Source organism: Pantherophis guttatus, chromosome 2 (genome assembly GCF_059756535.1).
Source record: "Pantherophis guttatus breed Tessera chromosome 2, ASM5975653v1, whole genome shotgun sequence".
Lineage (NCBI taxonomy): Eukaryota > Metazoa > Chordata > Lepidosauria > Squamata > Colubridae > Pantherophis > Pantherophis guttatus.
In genome coordinates, this window is record NC_142064.1 from 109,862,913 (window position 1) to 109,890,032 (window position 27,120).

General features: G+C 43.5%; 1 protein-coding gene and 1 long non-coding RNA gene across 7 annotated transcripts in view; one reads left to right on the plus strand and one right to left on the minus strand.

Moving 5' to 3' along the window:
- Positions 1-906: 906 nt before the first annotated feature.
- On the minus strand, positions 907-25,307 carry LOC117677561 (uncharacterized). The gene is made up of 4 exons (XR_015732783.1): positions 25,244-25,307; positions 20,097-20,349; positions 5,025-5,134; positions 907-2,869 (listed from the first exon to the last, which is right to left on the minus strand). It is a non-coding gene; the product is annotated as an uncharacterized LOC117677561 (long non-coding RNA).
- The window catches only part of TRPC4 (transient receptor potential cation channel subfamily C member 4), a 346,099-nt gene continuing 344,278 nt past the window's right edge, over positions 25,300-27,120 (plus strand). For 2 of the 6 annotated variants that reach the window (XM_087888452.1, XM_087888453.1), the window contains exon 1: positions 25,300-25,714. The gene's annotated coding sequence lies outside the window, so the exon portion shown is untranslated. The remainder of the gene's footprint in view (positions 25,715-27,120) is intronic. The other 4 variants (XM_087888454.1, XM_087888455.1, XM_060683367.2 and 1 more) reach the window with 3 other exon arrangements.

Below are 27,120 nucleotides of genomic sequence, written 5' to 3' on the forward strand. Positions count from 1 at the left end.
CTCAACACTGCCAAGACCGAGTGGCTGTGGGTACCAGCATCTTGGTCCGATAGAGAGGTTCCATCTTTGGCTATACGGGGTGAAGTTTTGCCCCCTGTAGACAGGGCACGCAACTTGGGTGTCCTCTTGGGCTCACTGTTGAGTTTAGAAGATCATATAACAGCTGTGACCAGGGGGGCATTTGCCCAGGTTCGCCTGGTGCGCCAGTTGCGCCTCTATTTGGACCAAGATGCTCTACGCAGAGTTATTCATATGCTAGTCACCTCCCGTATTGACTACTGCAATGCTCTCTACTTGGGGCTGCCCTTGAAGACCACTCGGAGGCTTCAGCTGGTACAGAATGCGGCTGCGCGGGTTGTGATGGAGGGTGCAGATACTCCCATGTTACACCTCTTCTGCGCGACTTGCATTGGTTGCCGGTTGCCCTCCGGGTGAGATTCAAAGTGCTGGTGATGACCTATAAAGCCCTACATGGCTTAGGCCTAGGATATTTGTCGGACCATCTATAACCAGCAACAGCTTCCCATCACCCAGTGCATTCTCACAGGGAAGGCCTACTCAGGATGCCATCGGCTAGACAATGTCAGCTGGCAGCCTCCAGAGGTAGAGCTTTCTCTGTGGGCACACCCACCCTTTGGAATCAACTCCCCCTGGGGCTCCATTTGGCCCCTGACCTTCGCACTTTCCACTGCGAACTAAAGACATGGCTGTTTAAATCGCCCAGCCTGGACTGATGGGGTTTGATTATTTTAATGAGTTTTAACATACGTTTAATTTGTATTTTAATATGTTTTTATCTGGTTTGATTTTGTTTTGAGCTGCTCTGAGTCCTATGGAGATAGGGCAGCATACAAATCAAATTAAATAAATAAATAAAATATTTTTTGTTTCTTTAGGCAGCGAGGCTTTCCTTAAACAGTTTATTGCTTTATCTTTTGAACATCTGTCTTAACATCATACAGTTTCTTATAATATTCCTGCACTATGTTCTTTTTCTCCTCATTCTGATAGCACATCTCTCCTTCCTCATTTTGCAGTTTATTAATCCATCTTTTCTCCTTATGTTTCTTCAATTTATATGCTAACCACCTCCCTGGTTTATTTGCATTCTCAAAGAAGTTTTGGTTAATTTGATGTTTCCCAGCCACCAAATACTGTACTTTCCTCCTATGTTTCCTGGAATCCAGGATCTCTTTGATCTTGAAGTGTTGTTCACCTTCAATGAGGAGAGGAATTGGAGGGGCAGCTTGGCCTGGTCGAAGAGGAGATACTGTACATCTCAGGTTTCAACAAGGTAACATGAAACATAGGGTGGATCTTTCTAAGGGTTTTGGGTAGCTCTAACTGTACAGTGACCAGATCTACAATCCTAACAATAGGGAAAGGGCCTAGATATTTAGGTCCCAGTTTCTTTGATTTCTGGGTGGTCTGTAAGTACTTTGTAGATAGGAAGACCCTGTCCCCTATTTGGACCTTTTGGTATAGCTCTTTTCTTGTCAGCCTGTCTTTTATGGGCTTGATGTGCTTCGTCTAGTGCCTTATGGGTGATGGGCCAAATACATTGAAGCTTTTCTATCCATTCCATTAGATTCATTCCACTAAGGAAGATATCTGGGGTTTCCCCTGAGACAATTCTGAAATGGGTACGAAATCCTGACCAGAAGCAACTTTAAATGGGGTGAAGCCGGTGCTACTGTGCATCAAGTTATTGTAAGCCATCTCCGCAAAAGCCAGCAAGTTGGCCCAATTGCCCTGCTGGTAGTTTACATAGCACCTGAGGTACTGTTCCAGAACCGAATTCCAACATTCACAAGCCCCGTTAGTTTGAGGGTGGTGGGAGGAGCTTAGACCCTGGGTGAAACCTAACAACTTCACAGGGGTTTAAGGCACCCTGTTATTAAGCTTATTAAGACCAGCTGCCTGCAATTACTGCAGGGTTCGAATCTCGCCAAGGCTCAAGGTTGATTCAGCCTTCCATCCTTTCTAAGGTAGGTGAAATGAGGACCCAGTTTGTGGGGGCAATAAGCTGACTTTGTATAAATATACAAAAGGATGAAGGCTATTGCTGAGCACATTGTAAGCCGCCCTGAGTCTTCGGAGAAGGGCAGCATATAAATCAAATTATAAAAAACAACTTCAGGAACTCCCTCCAGAAATGGGAGGTGAATTGTACCCCATCCAAAATGATGCAGTCAGGAACCCATGTAACCTATACACATGTTGGATAAACAGTTTGGCGAGCATTTTTGCAGAAGGGATCTTGGAGCAGGGTACAAAGTGCACCTGCTTGGAAAATAAGCCTGTGATCACCCAAATGACTGTGTTCCCCCGCTCTCAGATAGTTCAACAATGAAGTCCATAGATATTTCCTTCCATGGGGAACTAGGACTGGCCACACTCTGAAGGAGTCCAGCAGGCTTCCCGGGGGGGGGGGGCTCTTAGCAGAAGCACACACAGGACAGCTGGCCACGTAGGTTTCTATGTCTTTTTTCAATGAGGGCCACCAGAACTGTGACTTTGACTAGGTGTAAAGTTTTCATGAAGCCAATGTATCCAGCAGACTTCAAATCATGGGCCCGTTGCAGCACAGTTCCCCTAAGACTGGCGGGGATGTATAGTTTCGCGCCAATCCCTGCTAGGCTATCTCATATGGTGCACTCATTTGAGTGGGACAGGAACCAGTTATCACTTTTCAGCGCTTTTTTCAGCTCCTCGCTTAAATCACTGGGAAGGTTGAGATCTGCTTTCTCCTGGGCTCTGGTGACCACTGGGCAGCCAGTTGCTTGAAGGTGATAACTAGGCATATTACTTCTGGCCAAGCACTATTGTACTGGGGCAATCTAAAACCTCTGCCATAAAGTTCTTCCCCCTAAAAGGTAGCACAAAGAAAAATTAAAACAGTTAACAAATTTGCCCAACGAATTTGCTTGGGTGACAGTTTTTGGGGTGTTTTTAGGGCTTCCAGGTTTTTATGGTCAATCCACACCTCAAAAGGGTGTTTTGCCCCTTCAAGGAAATGCCTCCAAGTTAATAGGGCCCATCAGACAGTAAATGCTTCCTTCTTTCATATTGCCCCTCTCCTTTCGGTTTCAATTAATTTCCTGGAGGTGTAAGCTCAGAGTTGTAAGGCCCCAGTGGCATTTGCCTGTAATAGCATGGCCCCCACAGCTACATTACTGGCATCAGCCTGGACCAAGAAGGGGACATCCATGTCAGGATGTTTAAGGACAGATTCAGCTGCAAACAGCCGCTTAAGTTTCTCAAAGGCTGCTTGGCATTCCATTGTCGACTCGAGGGGATGGCTTAACCTCTCCCTTTGTCTTTGTGGTAATGCAATTTTAGCAAAGGCGGGGATGAATTTTCATTCAATAAAAGTTCACAAAACCCAGAAAGCTTTGCAACTGCTTTCTAGTGAGGGGGGGCACCCACTCCATGACCACTCACATCTTCAACCCAAAGCCTAACAAAATACTCTCATATGGAGCCCTTACATCTGCCTCTGTACATGCCTCCATTATATTGGTGCATATAACTGCCTGTCAAGTCTCCAGTTTGCACGCCCTTTCTCAAAAAGAGGAGGGAGGTGCATTATTATTTAAAAGGAATGTATATAGTCTCAGCTTATTTCTTAACAACAGAATTAAAGGAGTAAAGGAAGGGGAAATGATTTTACAAATGCAGAAAGCATTAATTTTTCTTTCAGATTTAGAACTAAAGGACTGCCTGTCCTTTTCCCACGCACACTTGCTAGTGTTCTATATGTTTAGACACCACAGAAAATGTCTAAAGGGGACTATTTTTGTTGTTTAAAATCATTCTAATTCCCCTCCTCCTCACACTCTATTGAAAGCACTTCCATTCTTTCAACAGGCAATATCTTGCTGCTTCTTTGCTGGTTCTTTTTGCTCTCAAACTAAATGGTGAGATGGGAAGTCAATGGAGCAAGTGGGATGACAGCCTGGCTTTACCCTATATTTTAGTGTAACTGGGGAGAAGAGAAATAGTTTTCATATAGCATTTTGCCTGTGTTTTCATGAGAGAAATTTTAAAATCCCAAATCAAAATAGTTGGTGTCACCAATGGGATTGGACAAGTGTTGTTTGCATTCCACAAATCTATTTTGCAGGGCTGTGGCAGGTGCAGACAACTTAATACACATAACCATTGCATCCATCAACTCTATACTTCTCTGCTTGCACTTTTGTTATCTCAAACACCAAAAGAATTAGTGTATTCACTCTGTCTCATGCAATTCAGAAGGGTCCTATTTGGAGGCAAACTACATTTTTAAGGGAGTATTTCAATATTTTTATTATGATTATGATCTACCATTACAAAACAAGACGGCCATTTGGAAGGTGCAGACAGCTTTTTCAAAATATTATGTACCTTTGGAAGGAGACTTTCCTGCAAGAACTCAAGATTTTCTTACTGTGCTTAAAGTGCCCCTTGACACTTTCTCAAGGAAAGTCATACTTTATTTCTTTATATATTTTTATATCTGATGGTTCAATAGATAGAGCTCTGAAAATGGGTTATCTGGACTGTTTCAATTTGGATTCACATTGGGTATGGCACTGAGACTAGGAGAATCACCTTTGTCGATGACCTGAAACAGAACTTGGATAGGAGAAGTGGACCCAAACTGAGGCTAAGTCAATCAAGATGGAGTGGATATGGGTTTAGATGTTGAGTTGGTTGAACTGGGGGTAAAACAATTGGTCCATTAATGGAATAAGATGGTGAGGAAGTAACAGACAATAGAAAGAAAGCAGAACTGCTTAATTCATTCTTCGCAGAAAAAGAAAATGCAACCCAACTTACCAAAAACAGAGCCGTAAAAGACAGACTAGAAAAACAAATTAAAATAAGGAAGAAAAGAGTAAGAGAACATCTGTCCACTCTAGATGATTCAAATCACCCAGTCCAGACAGCTTACATCCCAAAGTTCTGAAGGAACTGGCAAATGTGATCTTGCAACTGTTGTACATATCTTTGAAGTTCTTGGAGCACTGGGAAATTACCTGAGGACTAAAAGAGAGATGATGTGGTTCCCATCTTCCAAAAATGAAAAGGAAAAAAATCCAGACCCAGGAAATTACCAATCAGCCTGACATCAACACCTGGGAAGATCCTGAAAAAAGTTAATCAAGAAAGAGATCTGTGAACATCTTGAAGCAAGCAAAGTTATTACCAGAAGCCAACATGGATTCATCAAAAACAGATCATGTCAAAGAAATCTTATTTCATTCTTTGGCAAAATGTCTAAATTAGTGGACCAGCAAAATGCTGTGTACATAATAAACTTGAATTTGGCAATATGACAAAGTAGACAACAACCTACTTCTTGGTAAATGAGAAAAATGTGGGATAAACATCACCATTACTGATGGCTGTGCAACTGGGTAACAAACCATAGTCAATGTGTAGTCATTAATGGAACTATATCCACATAGAGGGAAGTAAGTACTCCAAGGTTCTATTTTAGGCCCAGTACTCTTCAATATCATCATAAATGATCTAAATGAGGGAACAGAAGGGGAATGCATCAAATTACACTAAGCTGGGTACAATTGATGAAATATATGTACTAATTTAGGGGCATGCACATATTTTTTGTGTACCCATTCATTGTGTGAGAAGGGGAGGTGTTTCCAAGCCACCAGGTACTGAGTGGTCCTGTGGAATTCCCTAGACTCAAGAATTTCCTGAATCTCAAAATGTTTACCCTCTACCATAATAGGGGGTGGAACAGGGGTAGTAGCCGGATGAAGATCAGAGGTGACTTCAGGCTTCAATAAGCTACAATGGAAAACGGGGTGGACTTGTTGTAATGATTTAGAGAGTTGTAATTCCACCATGACAGGTTAATAATACAAACTATGAGGAAAGGCTCAATATATTTAGAACCCAAGTTTTTAGACTGCTGCAAAGATTTTAGAAATTTGGTGGAAAGGTAAACTTTGTCCCCCAGTTTATAAGGTTTAGGTTCTGTTTGTTTCTTCTCTGTTTGTGCTTTATAGGCAGCCTTCGCTTCAATCAAGGCTTTGTGGACCACCAGCCAAATGGTTTGCAAATGACTAATCCACTGTTTCAAGGAGGGTATATCTGGTTCATGTGAAGGTAACTCAGGCATAGCATTAAATTCTTGCCCTGTGGCCACTCTGAAAGGGGTAAAATCTGTGCTAGCATGAACTGCATTATTATAGGCTGCTTCTGTAAAAGGCAGTAGTTCAGTCCAGTTGTCCTGCTGGTAATTAATAAAACAGTGCAGGTACTGTTCCAGAACTGAGTTCATTCATTCCATGGCCTTGTTTGTTTGTGGATGATGACTAGAACTAAGTCCCTGCTCAGTCCCAAGTAGATTCAAAAAAGCTTTCCAGAACTTGGATGTGAATTGGGACTCCCTGTCCAAAATAATATGTTGTGGGCCCCCATGCAAGTGGTAAATGTGGACCAAAAACAGTTAAGACAAGGCTTTAGCCATAGGGATCTTTTGGCATGGGATGAAATGAACCTGTTTTGTGAAAAGCTCTGTGATAACCCAGATCACTGTGTTTCCAGAACTCTCGGGCAATTCAACAATGAAATCCATGGAGATTTCTCTCCATGGTGCTGAAGGGTTGGCCACCGGCTGCAGTAGACTGGGGTTTTTCCCCTGCTGCGTTTAGTGGCAGCGCAAATGGGGCAGCTTGCTACGTAACTTTCTATGTCCTTTTTTAATGAGGGCCACCAGAATTGCCATTTCAGTAAACATAATGTTTTTACAAAACCAAAGTAACCAGCTAATTTGGAGTCATGACAAGCTTGTATAGTTCTCAGCCTTTCTCTAGCTGGGACATACAGCTTATTCCCCACCCAAGCTAATCCCTCTTTTATTATGCAAGTATGTTTATTGGTACTAAACCACTCATCCATTTCTAAGGCTTTTTTGAAATCTGTGGTGGTGACATTGTCTAAGGTGGAGCCTTTTCTTGGGGATGATTTATGCCAAAGCTATGGAGGGAGCATTTTTTGGATGTGCATGTGTGCAGGGCTGGTGGGGCTGATGAGCAACAGAGGGGGGATCTGGTTTAGGTGAGTAGGGTGGAGCAGGGAGGCAGAATTGTGGGGACTCCTTGGATCTTGTTGGCTGTCTCATTCATCAAAGTTTAATTTTGCTTGAAATGCGGGAGAGGGAGAAAGATTAGAAGCACCTGCATGATGGGTGGGCAAAATGAGGAAAACTCTTTCAGAAAGTGATCTATGAATGGGGGGTGGGATTTTCCTTTCCTTGGGTGGGATCATCCTTTCCTTGGGGATGATTTATGTGAGAACAAAGCAAACCCATTTGGTCTAACGGCATATCTACACACCGGTGGAAAGTGGGTTGGGTGAGCTATTGTTTTGGTGGGCAGGAGCTCTGTGGAAGCCCTGTAGCAGGACACATGGAGGAGGGAGGGGAGATCGCTCCTTCTTCCTTTGTGCCCCGAAAGTTGCCCCATACCAGGCAGGAGCAGCCCAGCAGGGCTGCTGAGAGCAGCATGGCCTGGAAGGGAACAGCCCAGCGAGGCCAGCAGCAGCAGGTGCAGCAGGCCCAGAAGCTGGGCAGAGGTGTTGGGGGGGGGGAGAGGTGACCCCAATGTGCCGTATGGCCTAATTGTAGCAGCAGTCTGAGCAAAACCGGAGCTCCAGTGTCCCAGCAGCAGCAGGGCCAGCAGGCAGGGAGGGCGGAGGGTGGGGCATGCCAAGAGCTTGGTTTGTTGCAGCCGTAGGCAAGTAGATGTTGGGACAGAGAGTGGGGTCAGCTGTAGCAGAGCTCCCACTCCTGTCGGCCCCATGCTTGCTGCCTCCTGTAAGTGAAAAAAATAAGACACACCCAAAAATAAGGCCTAGTCCTTATTTTCAAGCCCAAAAGAAAATAAAACCAGGTCTTATTTTCAGAGAAACATGGTAGGTGCCTTGGGTGCAATTCCAAAACAATTGAAGCACCACTTAAACACCATCACCATCAGTCAATTGCAAAAAGTGATTTTATTCAGAACAACTTACATCCTGAGACAATATCTGTAATACTATGAAACATCCAGATCTGCCTATCTTAGGTCCTTGGAAAGGACTCAATAAGTAGACAAAAATGCCAAATCCAGTCTGAATATCTGGCTAACTGTGTAATGAACCATAATAATAATAGAGTTTTGAAGCTTTGAGAACAGCTGAAATCAGAGTAATTTTAACAGTATAAAATCAAACTGCACAATGCTTTTCTCTCTTTCCTTTTAAAAGGTTGGAGGTAAGCAGAGAAAGAAATTTTATTAATGTTATAGACCACAATAAATTCAGTAGAAAAGCTCCTACATCCTGTTCTGAGTTAACTGCTCAGCCTACAAAATGTAAGTGAAAACATACGCATCACTCCACTGTAATTTCAAACAGTATGGTTATTATTTTGTATAATTGTCATAGATATATTAGCTCTATGCTTTAAATTACATGAATCTGGAAGGAAATAATGAAGTATTAGAGAAGTCTACCTGCTTTCATTCCTGGAGCCAAACAACATTTATTTAGCATTAGCAATAATCATTATACCCCAGGTAGAAAAGGGAAAAAATGTTCCAGAATGCAATGCTGCATTTTTTTAAAAAATAGGATCAGAAAAACAAAAAGTTATACATGAATTATATTTGTGTACCCAGCATTACTCACCATCAGGGAAACCACCATCAATAATTGTTCTTAATGTGTGGTGGGTTTAGGTGACTGTGGAAAAGTATCGCAGAGAGAAGTTTCCTTTATCTTTTAAGCTGTGCAAGTGGCAAGTTATTGCATAGAAACTCAAAAATAGTGAGCAATAGCTGGCAGTTTTTAAATGAATTTCATGATGAAGCAGCAGAGAAACAATCATGTTTCTCTCTCCTAATTCACTGTACAGCTCTTTCCCACTGTTAGTTACCAGCTGTTCACCTAATCCAGATCTCTGATCCAAGGATCAGTTCAGAGACTTAATCAGCACAAGCAGACTGGTTCAAACAATTAGACACTATGACTGCCCAAAGCAAAATGGTCCTGTAGAAGGTTGCACATACCAGCTTTAAGTGACCAAAAGATATTTGTTTGTTTTCACCTCTATGATCCTGACAGTACCACCACAAAATAGTCAATAAAGTGGATCAGAACTTGAAACAAAAGTTTTTGGTAAATTAATTTCAAGTTCAAAGAATCAAATGTAACATTTTAAAGACTTCCATCCATGAATGTCCCATTATCTTGTATTATAACATTTTCATAAGTGACAAATATCAGTAATTTCAATTTTAAAGATATTTTGGATTTTCTGATATAGCTTCAGAATTGGTTTGATTTCAGAAACAAACTTCATCATAAATGATTGGCCTGATAAAGTTTACATTATTTGTATTAAGAAATCAAAACATGTTTAAACACTTAAACAAAATATGTCAAAACATGTTTAAGCATGTTTATCATGCTTAAACACTGTATTTCTGTTGATATGTATTAAGCAATTCTATCTTTAATTTATAGAATCATAGAATAGCAGACTTGGAAGAGACCTTTGGAGATCTTCTAGTCCCGTGATGGCGAACCTATGGCACGTGTGCCGGTAGTGGCACGCAGAGCCATTACTCCAGGCACACGGAGGCGTTGCCCGTTGCTCTTCCGGGTTCCAGTGAAGAAGAGCAGCTGCCTATTGTGCATGCGCACTCCAAGAAGATGATCTTCCTGTTTCCAGAGTGCACATGCGCACCGGCCAGCTGGTCTGGTTTCTGGTACGCATGTGGTTGCAAAGTCCAGCAATAGGCGCACGTGCCAAAAGACACAGAGAAGGGATCGTGGTGGTCGCTCCTAAGTGAGCAGAGCAAGGTAAGCCGGGGCTTTCCTCCCTTTCTGCTCACACAGGCTTCTTGCATGGCCCCAGGCGGTCTAGACCAGCAACCGGTGAGGGCGAGGTGGTGGTGATGGGCTGTCTGTGCAGATGACCCCGTGGCCTGGTCTCCTCCCCACTGGGAGCTGCCATTCCCTGGCTGATGGCCGCACTCTCGGCTCCGCCAGGGAAGTTCCAAATGCGCGGCTTGCCTGGGTTCCTTTCCGCTGGAAGCTGCAGGCCGAGCAGGTGGGGATAGGACTGGCTGCACATGCCACCGCCTAAATGGAAAGCCCAAAGAGGGGCATCCCAGACATGCATGCTGCCCTTGGTGCTTCCTCAAAACCTGCCTGCTGCCACCGCCATCACACCTTTCTTTTCTAAGTTCCCAGCTGCTCTTTTCTAAGGGAGCGCTTGGCAGCCAGGAAAACCAGGAGCCGCTGCTTTCGCTCTGCCTGGCACTGCAGATCTGCTCAGCTCAAGTTCGTGGAAATCATGTGGCAGCCCTTGAAACTTCAGGAAGGAACTGGCTGCGAGAGCGGGAGGTGGCCTTTTGCAGAGCCAGCCTGATGGGGAACTGAAAAGAGAGGGTCTTTTCCCTTTTTCCGTCCCGCTCGCGGGCTGTGAGGTTTGGGGTGGCTCTAGAGCTGGAATTCGCTCGGCTGATGATTGGGCAACTCCAAACCTTCATGCTAAACATGTTCGTTCTCTCTCCTGTCTTCCTTTCCTGCATTTTTCCCAGTTTTTGAGGGGTTGCCACAAAGAAGAGAGTGCCAACTTATTTTCCAAAGCACCAGAGAGCAGAGCAATGGATGGAAATGATCAAGAGAAAAGCAACCTGGAATTAAGGAGAAACTTCCTAACAATGAGAACAATTAACAAGTAGAACAGCTTGCTGTCAGAAGTTGTCGGTGGTTCATCACTGGAAGTTTTAAAAAAGAGACTGGACAGTCACTTCTCTGAAATAGTACAGGGTCTTCTTCTTGAATAGTAGATTGTACTAGAAGACCTCAGTGGTGGGCTGCAACTGGTTTAACAATTGGTTTGATGCATTTGGGTGAAAATATAGAACTAGTACACTGGGATAAATTTTAAAAATAATTAACACACTTGCACACAGCATTCAAAATACAGCAATTTGAAGCTCAGCTGCTTACCTTCTAAGGCAGCCCTGGTAAGTAGAACAGCGGAGGTGCAGAAATCAGCTCTGCTGCATGAATCAGCTGAGCCAGAAAGAAGGGAATATAGGACAGGATACGGTGGGGGCAGGTGGGCAGGGCTAGCTGATTGTTGGAACTACCAGTTCACCCAAACCAGTCTGAACCGGCAGCAGCTCACCACTTGAAGACCTCCAAGGTCCCTGCCAGCTCAATTCTAATTGATTGATTGATTGAAGCTCTCCAGACCTCATGTTGTGGAAGGAGGTCAGGCCATGTGTCCTCCAGCAGCATGGCAGTGATCCAAATGCATCCACCTTTTGTCCCACCTGCTTGTGGGACAAAATGGCAGCTGCCAGATAAATTTGTTTTCCTGTGAGGTTTGCACAATGCTGCACAAGCATCTGCATGTTGCAGAAAGCTTCTGTAGCATTGTGAAGATCTTATTAAGGTAGGAAAACAAAGAAGTTTGTTTTCCGACTGTGCAGCTGTGACTCAAATGTCACCACCAATTTGTGGGTGGAACAAAATGGCAGCTGTTTTCAGAATTGTGCTATGTGGCCATGTAAAGAAGCAACTCATTCCAGTGCTATAGAAGGCCTCAGAGTCCTTCAAAAGGTAAGTGAGGAAAATGGTGTTTGACCTGGTGGGCTAGAAATCAGGCCTAAGGCCTGGCAGACCCAGTGGGAGTAGGAAAAGGCCTGTTGGGACTCAAGGCACAGAAAATAAAGCATGAGGCATTTTGGGATTGGGTGGAGGCCTTGAGAAGGCCAGGGCAGGCAAACTTGGGCTGTGCTAGATCTCCAACAATCTGTTCCACTCGGGAGGCATCTCACACTCAACTTAATGACTCACATGTTTGTTTAATGTTTCATTGAGGAGAGCAGGGATGGGGGAGCTCCATTATGGTCGTATTTCGAGGATTACCTGTAGTGCTAGGGATGACTGAAGACTATCCCTGATATATACTGTAATATAGAGAACATAAGAAAATACAACAGAAAAAACTTGCTATGACATGTTTGTACCATAGTTAGATGCACATGAGGAAAGGCATGCAAAATGTCAAAAATCACTAGATTGGAAATAGAAATGGAAATAGTGTAGCTAAGGAAATGAAAGTACAATAGAAGCAATATTTACAGAAAGTAATCATGTAATCAGAGTTATCTGTAATAGCAATGACATTAAAATGGCATACAGCCAGGTAAAAATACTTTACATACATATGATGCATTTTAATTAATATGTCACACACATTAAAAAACACCAAGATTGTGATTGTGTGATTGCACCAGCCATTTTGATGTTGATGATTATTATTGCAGATGTCCCAGCCTATAGTGCTAGAATTATTTTAAGAATACAAAACATGGGTATAATCCAGGGGTGAAATGCTCCCAGTTTGGACTGGATCGCCCAATCTGGTAGTGATGGCAGCGGGTGGTTCGGAGAACGGGTAGCAAAAATCCCTGCCAGCCCCATGCCCAGCTGAGCCGCGCAATCATCAGAGGCTTTTAAAAAAAAAATTAAAAGCATTTTTTCTTCGGCCGAAAAAATGCTTTTAAAAGTAAAAAAAAAAAAAGCCTCTGATGATTGTACGGCTCAGCTGGGATCTTCAGAGGCTTTTAATAGCATTTTAAAAGCCTCTGACGATCCCAGCTGAGTTGCCTGATGGTCAGAGGCTTTTAAAAGCATTTTTTTCTGCAACCTCTTAAGGTTGTAGAAAAAATGCTTTTAAAAGTAAAAAGAAAAAAGTTGGCCACATCCACCCAGTCACATTACCACCACCACCACCACTACCCCAAGCCATGCCCACAGAACCGGTAGTAACAAATTTTACATTTCACCACTGGTATAATCTACCAAGTCTACCAAGTCCCTTGCATAAAAACAAATTTTGAACTTAAAGCAGTAATAAATAGGAAGCTATGTCACAATTAATGAAAAGGAGCTCAAGATCAATGGAAGTTCTTAAGAAAGAGACAGTACAAGCAATTCAATAATATAGATAAATGTGGGCATAAAAAGCAGCTTAAGTATATACTGTTGAATATAAAAAGCCTGGTTCACTGTTCTCCATCCGGAAAGATGAAGTCAATGCAACAAACAGAATGAGAGAACAGGAGGCAAGCTGCTTGGAAAGGAGGTCCTGTATTTAAGAAACCAGAAACTGCAATTGCAACAGCACTGAGTTCTGGGTCAGCTGGCAAAATGGACTGGTGAGTAGGATGATTTTTATACTTTTCTGAGCTTTTGTAATTGAAATGCCTAGTGGCCTGATCGTAACAATGTGGGTTTCTAATTGTTCTTATCTGGTCTCCCTAGTGGTGGTCAAGGTTAGCCTTGGGAGAGGGTGGATAATGTTGATCCTGTGTGGTTTTGCTTCCCTTTGCTTAATCCTGTCAGTTTCTGTTTGTCTAGCCTCAAAAGTGTGGAAGCTGTGCTTTGCTGTCATTGTAGCAGTTTTGTTACCTATCAATTGTATCCATTGATGGAGTTCTGCTCTGGCTGGGAGGCTGGGATTGTCTAACTCCTAACTCCTTTTTCTTTACCTTTTTTTGGGGGGTGGGTGGGTGGGCAAGTCAATGGTGGGGGGGTGCCTTATGATTCTTCCTACAAGTCCCCCATTTTGTACTAACATATATATTCATATATATATATATATGCACAACTTAAGCCCATCTGAATAGATTTGGTATTTGCTGTCTATTTGGCTCATCATTAAGGAGACTTGGTTTGCCTCTTTTTTATGATTTGGGATAGTTGAGAGACAGGTCTGTTGTCAGTTGAGACATGGGGGTATGCATTGGCAGAGACAACAGAGGAAAAGCCCTATAATAATTATGATGGCTGTTCCCAGGATAAGAATTTTTAACCAATTGAGATCCGGTAACCATGATAAGAGTCCGGATAAGTCAAAGGGAAATTTACTGTATTCAATATCCAGTGCCAACTCTTTCATGCACTTGATATCGCTTTCTATGAGTTCTGAGTTTTTGGTCAAATTAAAACAACACGTCATGAAATTCTTCACACCCATGATTATGTCTCAATAATAATTGATGGCCGCTAGATTTTTGAGCATTGCCTCTCTGACTTGCTTCAGTTCCCTGTTTAAAGCATCCAAAGCTTGGGAGGTAGAATTCAGAGTTTTGGCCAAGGTACATGTTTATGTTTCTAGAGTTGCATACTGTGAGCCCTGGCGAGATTGCTAATGCCACATATTCTGTTTTAGAGAGTAGCACAGTCTGATGTTAGGGGTTGGAGATCTCTTCTCTGTCATCTCTGTAGTGAAGGCATGAGAATGGTTAGCTGTCCTAGGGTGCATGGTCCCCTGTAGAGTTTGCTGGTAGGTAAGAATAGGCTTTTATCCCACACAGCAAGAATCATCCCAGGGGGAGCTTTACGTGGCTATATGTAAAGGGGATGGTTTCAGTGTGGTTGCAGATCAACTCACTGCTACGGAGGTTTTGGTACATTGAGACTTTGGGGATTTGGCAGCCTGTCATTTTGAAACATGGCTGTGCTGGTGACAGTTGCCATGCATAGCACATACATGGTCTCATCTTTAATGTTGGTGTTGACCCCCCAGTTAAAGATAGTGGAGTACACACTTATGAGTGAGAAGTCCCTAAGTGTCAGATCCTTAATGTGATACTGCCATTCAAATGGAGAGAGGGGGAAGCATGGGGATAAGCTGTATTTTTATAACTTTTTTCCTGTTGCCTAAGTGCCCTGCAGTATTCTCACCTTCTTTGGAATGTAATAAGAAGGGAGGGCCATGTGGATTGTTTCAGTTTGTTGAAAGTGGAAGAAGATCCTGGGAATGGCTCCTTATCTGTCTCTCAGGACAACTGCTACAATATCTTCACACCTGTGGATTGGCTGAATCCACATTCAGATGAGAGAGGGATTCTAAAGCCCTATTTCTAACTGCATAGTTTGGGAGCAAATTTAGAGTCTGCGTCACCTGTCCTGCTATCACTTTTTCTCAATAAAAGGTTCCTTTTGAAATACCACATTTTCAAGAGTATATTTTCTTGGGAAAGGAGGAGAGACAGGGCCAGACACTAAGCTTGGTGTGATTCTGTACGGTTACTGGTCTGGAGGCTACCTGCATGAGGCAGGTATTCAGAATATCCTTTACAGACTTACCCCTTGCTAGACAAAAATCTGTTGTGTTTAACATTTCTCATGCTAGGTATTCCCTGATGTTTCCTTCAGGATAAGTTCTAGAAATTCCCCAGCATAGGTTATAACAGTAGATATGAGATACACTTTAAATGCACTCCTCCATCCGCCTCCCTCCCCTGTGATTCCCACCATCATCAAAATGAGTCTCTAATGCCCACTCCTCTGTCTTGGGGTCCTTCCTCAGTCACAAGGATGAGACTCTTGGCATTGGTGTTGACTCGACACCATAATTGAGGATGACTGGTTTAACATGAGTCAAATGAATCCAAATGTCTCTTTCTGTGCTTCTTACAGCTGTCTAGGTGGTTAGTAGAATTTGAAAGGGTCTGTAATGATTGCCTCTCCTTCCAACTTAAGAAAGTAAAAACTCTTGAAACGTGGTTGTTCAAAAGGATCCTTTTATTAAGCAGAAGTGATAACAACCCAGTTAAAGCATGATCTGAATACCCTTAGGCAAGACAAGCAGGATTAAAGCAGTAGAGACCCCTCCCTTTAAGTCAGAATGCAGATTTTAGCCAATATACAAGTGTGAAGATGTTTTCTTTACTAGTTTCCCTGAGAACCTGAACAAACATGCATTCACACCATTATCCTTTAAAGTGAAACAACCCACATGGCTATCATAAAGAGGATCTCCACATAAAGAGGATCTCAGGGCTCTTTGGTGCCAGGATAAAGGTTGTAAAATATCTGTTGACACAGGCAATGCTAGTAAATCGAATCCAAGTCTCCCCCTTCTTCCAATTGAATGGCAGTATCACTTTTAGGGATCTGACAGGGTCCCTTCAACTTGGGCTGCAGTAGTGATTTCTGGGTGAATGATCTTATCCAAATCCAGTTGCCAGACTTGAAGGGGTGGAGAACTTCTTCCAATGGCAGTGTCTGAGTCAAAGACTGTACTTCCACAAATCGTGGAGTTGTCAGTGTAGGGTTGCAAGATATAAGGATAGGTCCACACACACCCTTTCCAGGCTCAGTGGATGTGGGTCTAAGCCTTCTAGTGTGTCGGAGGTGGTGGTCAGAAAGGAGTTCAAATGGGGAGATGCCTAGGTCTCAGCGAGGCCTGGTTCTTAAGTGAAATTCGGCTATGGTAAGGGGATGGGGCCATAATAGGAGGGTTTCTTGACCAATAGGATCTTGCCCAATAGGATATTGAGCTCTCTGTTCCCATGTTCCATCCCTCCCTCAAGAGGATGAAGAATGGTAGGGTATGTGAAGATTTTGGGTGACCCCGAGGGCTTGCAGGATGTGGATAATGATCTGTGACATGAAATGTGCCCCACAATCCATCTCCAAAACACTTAGCAGCTCAAACCTGAGCACTATGTTTTTTAACAGATGTTGGGCTGTCTCGAGGGTGGTGGTGTGGTGGTAGGGGAAGGCCTCTACCCTGTATGTAGGCTGTTCCCTGCATACCAGGATGTATTGCCCAGGGCAACTGGATAAATCCAGTTACAATTTTTCAAAGGGGTGTTGTGCCCATAGCCTCCCTCCCCTGTGTATGGCCTTTCTGGAGGAGGCATTCTTGGCTTTACATGTTTGACTGTTTTTAACTATGTGGATGGCCTGACTCACCTTATGGCATCTGATGACACAAAAAAGCCAATGCAATCCTAAATTGCATTAATAGAAGGATACAATCAAGATCAAGGAAGGTACTAATACCACTCTATAAAGCCTTACTAAGACCACACTTACAGTACTGCATTCAGTTTTGGTTTATAAAAAATATGTTGAAACAATAAAAAGAGTGCAGAGAAGAGCAACCAAGATGATTAGGGGACTGGAGGCTAAAATCTACGATGAACGGTTGCAGGAACTAGGCGTGGCTAGTCTAATGAACAGAAGGACCAGGGGAGACATGATAGCAGTGTTCCAATATTTGAGGGGCTGCCATAGAGAGATGGGGATCAAGCTATTTTACAAAGCACCTGAAGGCCAGACAAGGAATAATGGATGGAAACTCATCAAGGAGAGATTCCAGCTGGAAATAAGGAGAAATTTTCTGACAGTGAGAGCAACCAACCAATAGAACAACTTGCCTTCAGAAGTTGTAGGAGCTTCATCACTGGAAGCTTTCAACAAGAGACTGGACTGCCATCTGTCAGAAATGATGTAGGATCTTTTGCTGGGGCAGGGGGTTGGACTAGATGACCTACAAAGTCCCTTCCAACTCTGTTAATCTGTATGTCAGGGTTCCAAGGAATACCGCCAACGAAATAAAGCTCTGAGGCCTGAGGTTCCTCAAAGTTCCAATTTATTAGAGATGTCATGTTGGCACATCTGGGAAAACCTGAATCTGAAAGCTTCCAGGTTTTCTCCACCCATCTAACAGTTCACAGCCCTGCCCCACACCCACAAGTTCATCACATTGTCCAATCAACTCTTCACACTCAACTGGATACAATCTTCCGACAGTCTCCATCAAATGCAGGCAAAAGTCCTTGAATACAGAATGTTGTTATGACTAACTTTCTACCACTCCAACAACAACCCCCTCCCAACTTCCCCAGCTAAAATATGTGGCAGTTAAGAAGCAAAAAGTCCTCCAAAACTGACAGGCTTCCCGCCCCTCAGGAAAGGAACGCATCCTGAGAAAAGACTGAAGTCAGGGGGTTAACACAATTAGCACATTAACCACCTCTCCCCCCCCCCAGGAGGACCATTAGGCTTATCAGGGAATTTATCATGAAATTGCCTAACTAAGGTGTCTGCCACATGGCTTCAGACAAGGGGTATCCCTTCCAATGAACCAAATATTGCAAATGTCCCCTCTGCACTCTAGAGTCCAAAATCTTCTTCACCTCATAATGAGTCTCACCCTGCACCACAATTGGCTTTGGGGGAGCAGCAGGTTGAGGTCTCAATTTAGATCCCACAGCAGGCTTTAACAGGCCTGCTGTGGGAAACAGGATGGAAAACAGGATGAATTTTTCCCAGTATGTAGGGGAGATTTAACTGTACAGTCACTGGGTTAATCACTTTCACTATGGGGAAGGGATCTAAATATTTCAGTCCTAACTTCTTGCTCTTCAAACTCAAGCATATGTATTTTAGCTTGAAATCAAACCAGTTGAAATACTGCACCCAGCGGACCTGTTTGGGGGAGAGCCTTCGTGGGGTCTTTAAGACTTTGAGGTTTTTATGGTCTGACCATACCTCAAAGAGGATCTTGGCTCCCTCTAGGAAGTGCTGCCACAATAGAAGAGCCCAACGAACAGCAACGGCTTCCTTCTCCCATACTGCCCATCTCTGCTTGGTGTCTGTGAGTTTGTTGGACACATATGCGCAAGGAAGCAGCTGTCCTTGGGGGTCTTCCTGGAGGAGTACTGCTGCCACTGCAATGTTGCTGGCATCAGCCTGGACAATGAACTGCTTATCTGGGTCTGGGTCCTGCAGGATGGGCTCCTCTGCAAACAGCCATTTCAAGCTTTCAAACGCTTTTTAACAGCTTAGCGTCCAGGCTAATGGCTGCATTGGCTGTGGCTTTGCGGGGGAGGGTCCTATCTTTAGCAGTTCGATAAGCGGCAGAGCCACTTCTGCGAAGGCTGGGATGAATTGCCGGTAGAAGTTAGCAAATCCCAGGAAATTTTGCAGCTGTTTCCTGGTGTGAGCAGGCTGCCAGTCAAGTACGGCTCGCACTTTCCCACAATCCATCTCTATGCCTTCGTTCGACACTCGGTAGCCCAGGTAGTCCAGAGAAGTTTTGTGAAACTCACATTTGGATAGCTTCGCATAAAGTTTTGCGGCTAACAGTTTCTTTAGTACTTGTCGGACTAGTTTCACATGCTCTTCTAATGTCTCACTGAATATGAGAATGTTGTCCAAGTAGACTAGAACCCCCTTGTATAAATGTTCAGGCAGCACTTCGTTAATCAATTGCATGAATACAGCAGGGGCTTCTTGGAGACCAAAGGGCATGACTTTGAATTGGAAGCTACCCAAAGGGCAGTTGAAAGCAGTCTTCCATTCATCCCCTTCCTTTATGCACACCCTGTAGTAGGCTTCTCTCAAGTCAAGTTTAGTAAACACTTTGCCTTTTGAAAGGTAGTTCAGTAGGTCTTTCATGAGGGGAAGGGGGTATGTTTTTTCCACACATACCACATTTATTTCACGAAAATCCACGCAGAGCCTCATCCCCCCATCTTTCTTTTCCCTAAATGGCACCGGAGCAGCTACTCTGGATTTTGCAGGTTGGATGAACCCTCAGGCTAGGTTAGTATCGATGTACTTCCTCAGCTCAGCCATCTCTTTTGTGGTCATAGAGTACATCTTTGGCTTAGGGAGTTTGGCCCTGGGCTTGATCTCAATCGCAGAGTCAGTGTGGCGACAGGGGGGAAGGATGTTGCATTCCTCCTCACTGAATGCTTCAGCCAGGTCCCTGTATTCCTTGGGGGCCTGGGGAGTCACAGGTAGGACTTCGATGGCCATCGTGGCCACCTCTCATTGGTGGGGCCCGAGGGCTTGTCTCAGTGGGTTCGGCTTCAGGAGGGATATGCGGCAAGCACCCCACCCCTATCATGACTTTTCAGTAGCCGTCCTCCCATTTGATTGTAGGGGCCCATTTGTCTAGCCAGGTGAGTCCCAGGATGATTGACTCTGCAATTTTTGGGGCTACTACGAATCAAAAGAGTTCTGTGTGGATCCCTAGTTCCAATCTGACAAGCTCAGTGACCCGGGTAGCAGGGGTCTACTTGCTGAAAGCGTATGGGGCAGCTTAAGAGGTGTGTCTTTATGCCTAGCTGCTCAACAATGAAGAAGCTAATTAAGCAATGGGTGCAGCCAGTGTCTATTATTGCTGCTACCTCTCCATGCACCCCTATCTCTGGCACCGTCAGCTTGAACTTGACCACAAAGGGGTGGATGGTCCCACTTACCATTGGGTCGTCTTCGCCGCTGCTACTGCTGGCCGGCCCGGGCAGCAGATCTTTAGTCGAGGTCTCTTCGCTCTCTCCAGGGGGAGGGGAAGTCTCGACTGCCTGCTGGGCAATTCTGCTGGCATCTGGGGGCTTTCGTGGGTCCCTTCTGCCTCGGGCTGATGTGGGGGGGACAGTTGTGGAACCAGCGCAGGTGCGAGACACTCCACAACTCAATGACCCACTTGTCTGCAATAGTAGCATTTGATTACCCCTGTAGATTGAGCAGAAGGGGTTTCAGTAGGGTTTGTTGGCAGCTAGAGAAAAAGTATAAGGAGAAAGAAGTGGCTGTTTTGAAACAAATTAGAGAGTTGAGAAGAGAATATCAATTTTTGGCAAAAATCTTGATTCAAAAAGAAATTAACTATAGATGGTTGGTCCCAGAAGGATTAATTTTTACATGGCAGCTCCAAAGATATAGGTTGAATACAATTGAGAAAGCAAGAGCTTTTTATGATGAATTCTTTAAAGAAAAAGAAGTAGTAATGGAAGGTGAAACACAAGCTGCAGTGATCCCAATTAAATTTACAGAAGAAGAATTGGCAATGCTTGAATCAACAGATGGTGCTGTCGATGGGGTCGTGGAACAAAAGGAACAACAAGAAGTAAGGTCAACTAGAGCAACAAAACCTACATATAAAGTATGAATATGGAAGAAAGGAAATTAATCTCAATAAATGTAAATGGATTAAATTCAGCTATCAAAAGAAGGAAAGAATTTCATCAATTAGAGAAATTAAAATTTGACATAATTTGCTTACAAGAAGTGCATATTAAAAAACAGCATGAACAACTATTGATACAACCAAAACTTGGAAAAATCTTTTTATCATTATCACAAAGCAAAAAGAGAGGAGTTGCTTTATATATTAAAATGTAATATTGGCGGAGCAAAAATATGCAGACGAAGAAGGTAGAATTCTGATGGTGAAATTAACTGATAATATGAAAATTCTTTTAGTAGCAATTTATGCTCCAAATGACAATCAAAGGGACTTTTACAGAAAATTACACAATAAAATAATTGAAATGGAATATAATAATATATGTATGATGGGAGACTTTAATGAAATTTTGGATGAAAGTATAGACTATAAAACACATAAAACAACAAGACACAATAGAAAGACATTACCGAAATCTTTCTTCAAGATGATAGAGGAAATAAATATGAAAGATGTATGGAGGGAGAGAAATGGAAAAAATAGACAATATACTTTCTATTCTGATAGATATTCATCTTGGTGCAGATTAGATATGATATGGACAACAATGGATTTGATGTTGAAAATAGAACATGTGAAAATAAAACCTAATTTATGGGCAAATCACAATCTGGTGATAGGAAAGGGCAGAAAAGAAGATCCAGATGGACTTTAAATACTACAATATTAAAAGAGAAAGACTTTGTACAGAAAATGGAAAGAGTTGGACTTTTTCTTTAAAGAAAACAAGAAGGAAGAAACACCGGCACAAAACCATTAGGATACAATGAAGGCACAAGAAAGAGATGATAGAGGAAGAAAAAGTGGCAAGATATTTACAGGATGCAAAACTACCTCGGATTCCCAAAGATACTGAAGAGATGCTGGAGGGGAACATAACAATGATGGAATTAACAGAAGCGATCAAGAAACAGAAGAATGGAAAGGCACCAGGGCCAGATGGTTTATATCAGAGAAGAAAAAGAGATAAAAGGTATGAAAATACGAAAAGAAGAATACAAATTGCAAGCCTTTGCAGATGACCTGGTCTTTATTATTGAAGAACCATTAATAACAATAAATAAATTGATAGTTTTGTATTGCTTTCCATACTGATCTATATGAGCTCATACTTGGCTGAGGAAATAGGCCAGTTTGGTAGGCTTACCATCAAATATCGCTCTAAACCGTAGTGGCGGGGCCCTTGCTGGCAGAATTGCCATGGCAGGGCAGGGACCCGTTGGGGTGCTGTGGCGGCTGGCAGGGTAAATGCCAGTGGCTGAATTGGAACCTGCGGCGGTGGTGCTGCTGGCTGCTGGATCAGACCCCACAGCAGTGCTGGGATCATCGGAGCAAATTGGGCCAATGGTGATCCCGTAAGAGGGGAGGCAGACAGAGCTGGCGTCCACTGGCACTGGACCCATCCCCGGCCGGGATAGAATCCCCAGCCTGGGGGGATAAATTCCGCAGGGGGTAGCATGAAGGCAGGTTCACAAAGGTTGGATACAGGACGACATCCAGGCAATCATTCTTTCGGTCCCATCTCCAGAGTTGGATCAGGCTGGCAACTTTTCCCGGAATCCATCTCCCTGGACCGAGCGCCTAGGCTTTGCATCGCCTCTGCAGCTTCAAGGGCTCGTACCATGCCTTCAGAAGAATACCGGGTCTCGATAAACCCTCCAGTATGTGCTCCCATGGCTCCCTCTGCAATCCCCTCTCTCCCTTCCATCTTTGCTGAGTCTTCGCACCACCCAAGCTTTAGGTTGGTGCTGGGGCTCATCACCCCATTCAGCCCCCTTTCGGGGTATGCTTAGTTATTTAGGGGATTCGGGTTAATGTCAGGGTTCCAAGGAACACCCCCAATGAAATAAAGCTCTGAGACCTGAGGTTCCTCAAAGTTACAATGTATTAGAGATGTCATGTTGGCACATCTGGGAAAACCCGAATCAGAAAGCTTCCAGGTTTTCTCCACCCATCTAACAGTTCATAGCCCTGCCCCACACCCACAAGTTCATCACATTGTCCAATCAACTCTTCACACTCAACTGGTTACAATCTTCCGGCAGTCTCCATCAAATGCAGGCAAAAGTCCTTGAATACGGAATGTTGTTATGACTAACTTTCTACCGCTCCAACAACAACCCCCTCCCAACTTCCCCAGCTAAAATATGTGGCAGTTAAGAAGCAAAAAGAAAACTGTCTTCCAAAACTGACACTGTATCTACCATGGCCTGAGCCCTGCAATGGCCCTTTGAATGTAACTGCTGGCATATGAGCTGCAGCAGATGGTGAGAGGCTATTGATTTGCTGTCTAGGACTCACCAGAACTCATCTTCAAAACTGGCCTCAAATTTCTCCCCCAAAATTCTGTTTCCCCCTTTCCTAGGAGGTCCTTGTAAGGGATCCCCACATTGACCCTTATAGTTCGGAGGAAAGTGGATGAGGGTATGGGTTGGGTGGCAACCCACTTTGCAGTGGCATCTGTGTACTGGTTGCCTTTTGTGACCTGGGAGTCATCTTTTTGGTGAGCTCTGCAGTGGATGAAAGCCAGGGCTGAGGGCAGCTTGGTGGCTTGCAGTAGCTCAGAGACCAAGGTTACATGGGCGATAGTGGAAGTTAGGAAGCCCTGTTGTTTCCACAAAGCTACCATTGCATGGCAGATCCCAAATGCATATCTGGAATTGGTGCATATACTGCGTTTTCCTGAAAATAAGACCCTGTCTTATATTTTTTTTTGAACAACGAAATAAGTGCTTGGCCTTATTTTCGGGAGGTCTTATTATTTTGGGGTGCATGGAGCAAGACGGGGCTCTTGCCATCTTACCAGATTTCCAGCTCTGTCTCCCTAACCCTAACCAGAGGAAATGGCAGGGACTAGCTGCGCATGCAGTTAAATATTTTTGGGCAGGCCTTATTTTTGAGGGGGGTTTATTTTTGGGGAGAACTTATTTGCGGGGGCTTACTCTCAGGGGACATCTTATTTTTGGGGAAACACGGTATTAGCTGAGTGATTCCTTGCAGCTTCATTTTTGCCAAGGCTAGGAGTTCAGCTGCTTGGGTGCAGAAAGAGAAGGCAGTGGAGAAGCCCAAACAGTTTCATAAAGGGAAGTGACTGCAACTCCTGAAACTTGCTTCCCTTCATGTATATAGGGCAACCCATCGGTGAAGAATTCTGCATCTGGGTTAGCCACTGCTGGGTGAAAGCCTTGGTCTGGGACTTGAGAAGGATGGCATAGACATCGTGGGGGACCCTTAAAGTGAGTTGGCAGCCGAAGACCAAATCTCTTGATCATTTAACTATTTCCATGATCACCATTATGGCTCTTAAGCAATGGGCTGCTTTTTGGGGATCGTCTAAATCCTAAGCATGGCTTTTTTGTCACATTTTCTGGTAGGTGAAGGGTAGAGTCAATGGGGGTGTCTTATGATTCTTCCTGCATTACATAAGTAAAAATAAAATTAAAAACTGCCATGCAAAATTCTGTAATATATACAAAACTGCCAGAATCCATCTGTTTTTCATGGTTTAATTTAAATCTGTGCAACTCAGATCTGAAGCTCATGTGAACAAGCACTCAATCCTGGTTTTAAAAAAAATAAATTTGGAAGAGACGTAACAAACCTTAAAGAAAGCACCAGTTCCACAAATAAATGCATCTGCAGATGTAAGGTTTCTGGTGATTCTCACAATCCAAGCCAAAATGGCCATGGTGATGCCCCCAAACCAGAGCATACACAGCAGCATAAAATGCCTAAGAACTGAGTTCCTTCCAGTCCCTGCCCTCCACCATTGCTTCATTAAACCACACCAAGGAAGCTGGTCTACTGTGAACACTGGTTTGGGAGATGAGGGAAATACTACTTAAAACTACAATACCTAAGGGTGGCTTTAAGCTGGAGATGAGACAAAGGCAACTTCATGAGATCATGACAAATGACAGCGTGTTTGTTCTGCGATCAGAGGGAAAGAGCCCCAGCTCCCGACTCACTACAAAAATAGCGTTTGCTATTCAAGATGGATGGCTGTATTTTGTTCCCCAAAACGCGTTACTACCAAACCGGTAAAGCTTTCAAAGTTTAAAAAGCAAATGAGCTCGAAAAAAGAAAGCCGCGACGAGGTATGAAACAGAGCTGAACTCATGTTCTTCCCGTGGGTGTGGAGTGTGGAGGCTGCAGAGACAAGGAAGTCCCAATAAGACTTCTGTCGCCCGAGCCAGGGTCTTGAAGTACCCTTCTATACCACGGCATCAATACGGAACACCCTGTTTTCCGAGCACCATTTTAAAGCCACTAGGGATTCAATGCATTGAGCGACATCTTGGCGAGAGATCAGGCAGATAGCCACCACACCTAGATCCAAAGGCGGAAGTGAGTTCTTGTGTAACGCAGACGCGGACGCTTTACCTTTTCTCTTCAGGAGTTGAAGCGATGCTATCCTTCTTTGAGCCTGAAGAGGGCGCGTGAAATACGTTTCCTTTCGCCGCCCAGGTGCGCCTCTCAGCAAGCGAAGTCTTCAGTTCTCAGCAATCAGAACCACAGCTGCAGAATTCTTCTCCGGAAGGTTCTGTTGTTAGGACGAGCGGACTTACCTTTTCTACGCTCAGGAGCCGGCGCGGGTTTTCCCCCTCGAGCAGAAGCAATTCTCTGCTCCTCCCCATCTGTTGCGCGAAGGCGAGAGCAAGAGGAAGGCGCAAGAGTCGCAATCAGAGGCTGTTCAGTCACGATAGTAGTAGTCTACTACCGAGATTTTCTGAGACAGGGCAGCGCGAACTTGGGAACACCTCCATGCCAACAGATTTGCCAGGCAGGGAGGGAGGTCCAAGCTCTGGAAAAATGCAGGTGTGTTGCTCAGCCGACTTCTAGTTTTCACGGCCAGTAAGTAATTTTTCTTATTTTCCTCCGAACGTCGACGCGTAGGGAGAATGGGAGAGGGCCGCTTTTTGTCTTCCGGGACAGGTTCTTGCGATTTGAAGGCAGTAGCGTGCCTTTGGAAGGGAATTTTCCCAAAAAAAGGAGAAAGTGCATAAGCGCACCAACGTGCCTACCGTCCCTGTCCTACTGTTCCCATTTATTTCGTATCCTTATCCTGTATTCATAATATTTATACTTATATCTGTAACCTTATAGGTGTTTGACAAATAAATAAAATAAAAATAAATAAAAGTTAAAGTTGACGAGGAAGATCGTACTGTAAGTATTCATGCTCAATTGGTGTAATACTTTTAACACAGAAACCCATCCAGCACACTGCCCCCCCCCATCTTTTATGCTGTGCAGTTTAAATTCCTGCAACAAAGAAGAGTGAAGTAGGTATTTTCCTTTTCTAGTGATGGTGCTCAACCCTGAAATAAGTAGAAATTGAAAGTGCACTTGAGCGCATGCAGAGGCCACAAGCACCCCATTTTTGCAACAGGAACCTTAATCCAGTTCAGAGAGTGAGGTGATGTTTTCAGACAACCTGAATGAAGATTTTTGTTGTTAGAATTTAGCTTCTAGGTTTTCCCTTAATTTTAATAAAAATTGATTCTACTTTGAATTTTTTATCTGGTCAAACAAATGTGTCAATTAGTATTGAGAAAACTAGGATAAATATGGAACTCAAATTTGTGGACAATTGTCTCAGATAATGTTACTATTGCTATCTTTTTTAAGAATATATTTTTGTTAAAGACTACTAGCAAAAACTACTACCTTATATATTGCAGTAAATGGTCTGTATATCCATTTCAAGTTGACTGCTTTAATTTTTTGTTGACATCTTAAAGGGTGTGCAGTAAACAAAGAACTGGATGCCTCAGCTAAATGTGGTTTCCTTGTGTTTTGGTACATATAGATCCTTTTAATTGCTACAGAATGAATCATGTTCTGTTCTAACAGCGTTGGATTATTTTGCTTGAGAGTAAGAGTAGCATGTGAAAGCATTCATTATTCCTATCTTTGGTTCAGCAAAGAAGAAATTCCCATTTCTCAACACAACTGTGTGGTTGAGCTATCTCCACTAAAAATAGTTGTGTCTGAGTAGTCATAATGTGAACAATTTGTTTGCATTATTAATTTATGATAGCTCATCCAGGCATCACTGCTATTAAGACAGCATGTGTGAACAGTACTCAAGCCCTAACTGGAATTGAAATTGAAAAATGTCCTCTATTTTATAGAATTCTGGCAAGTCTTAGTTCGTGATTACTAACTCTGTATTTTTTTAAAAAAAAAAAACACTTTAATTTTAGCCAAGAAAAACTTTACAATCCAGTCAAGCAAACAGAAATTTATTTACCAGA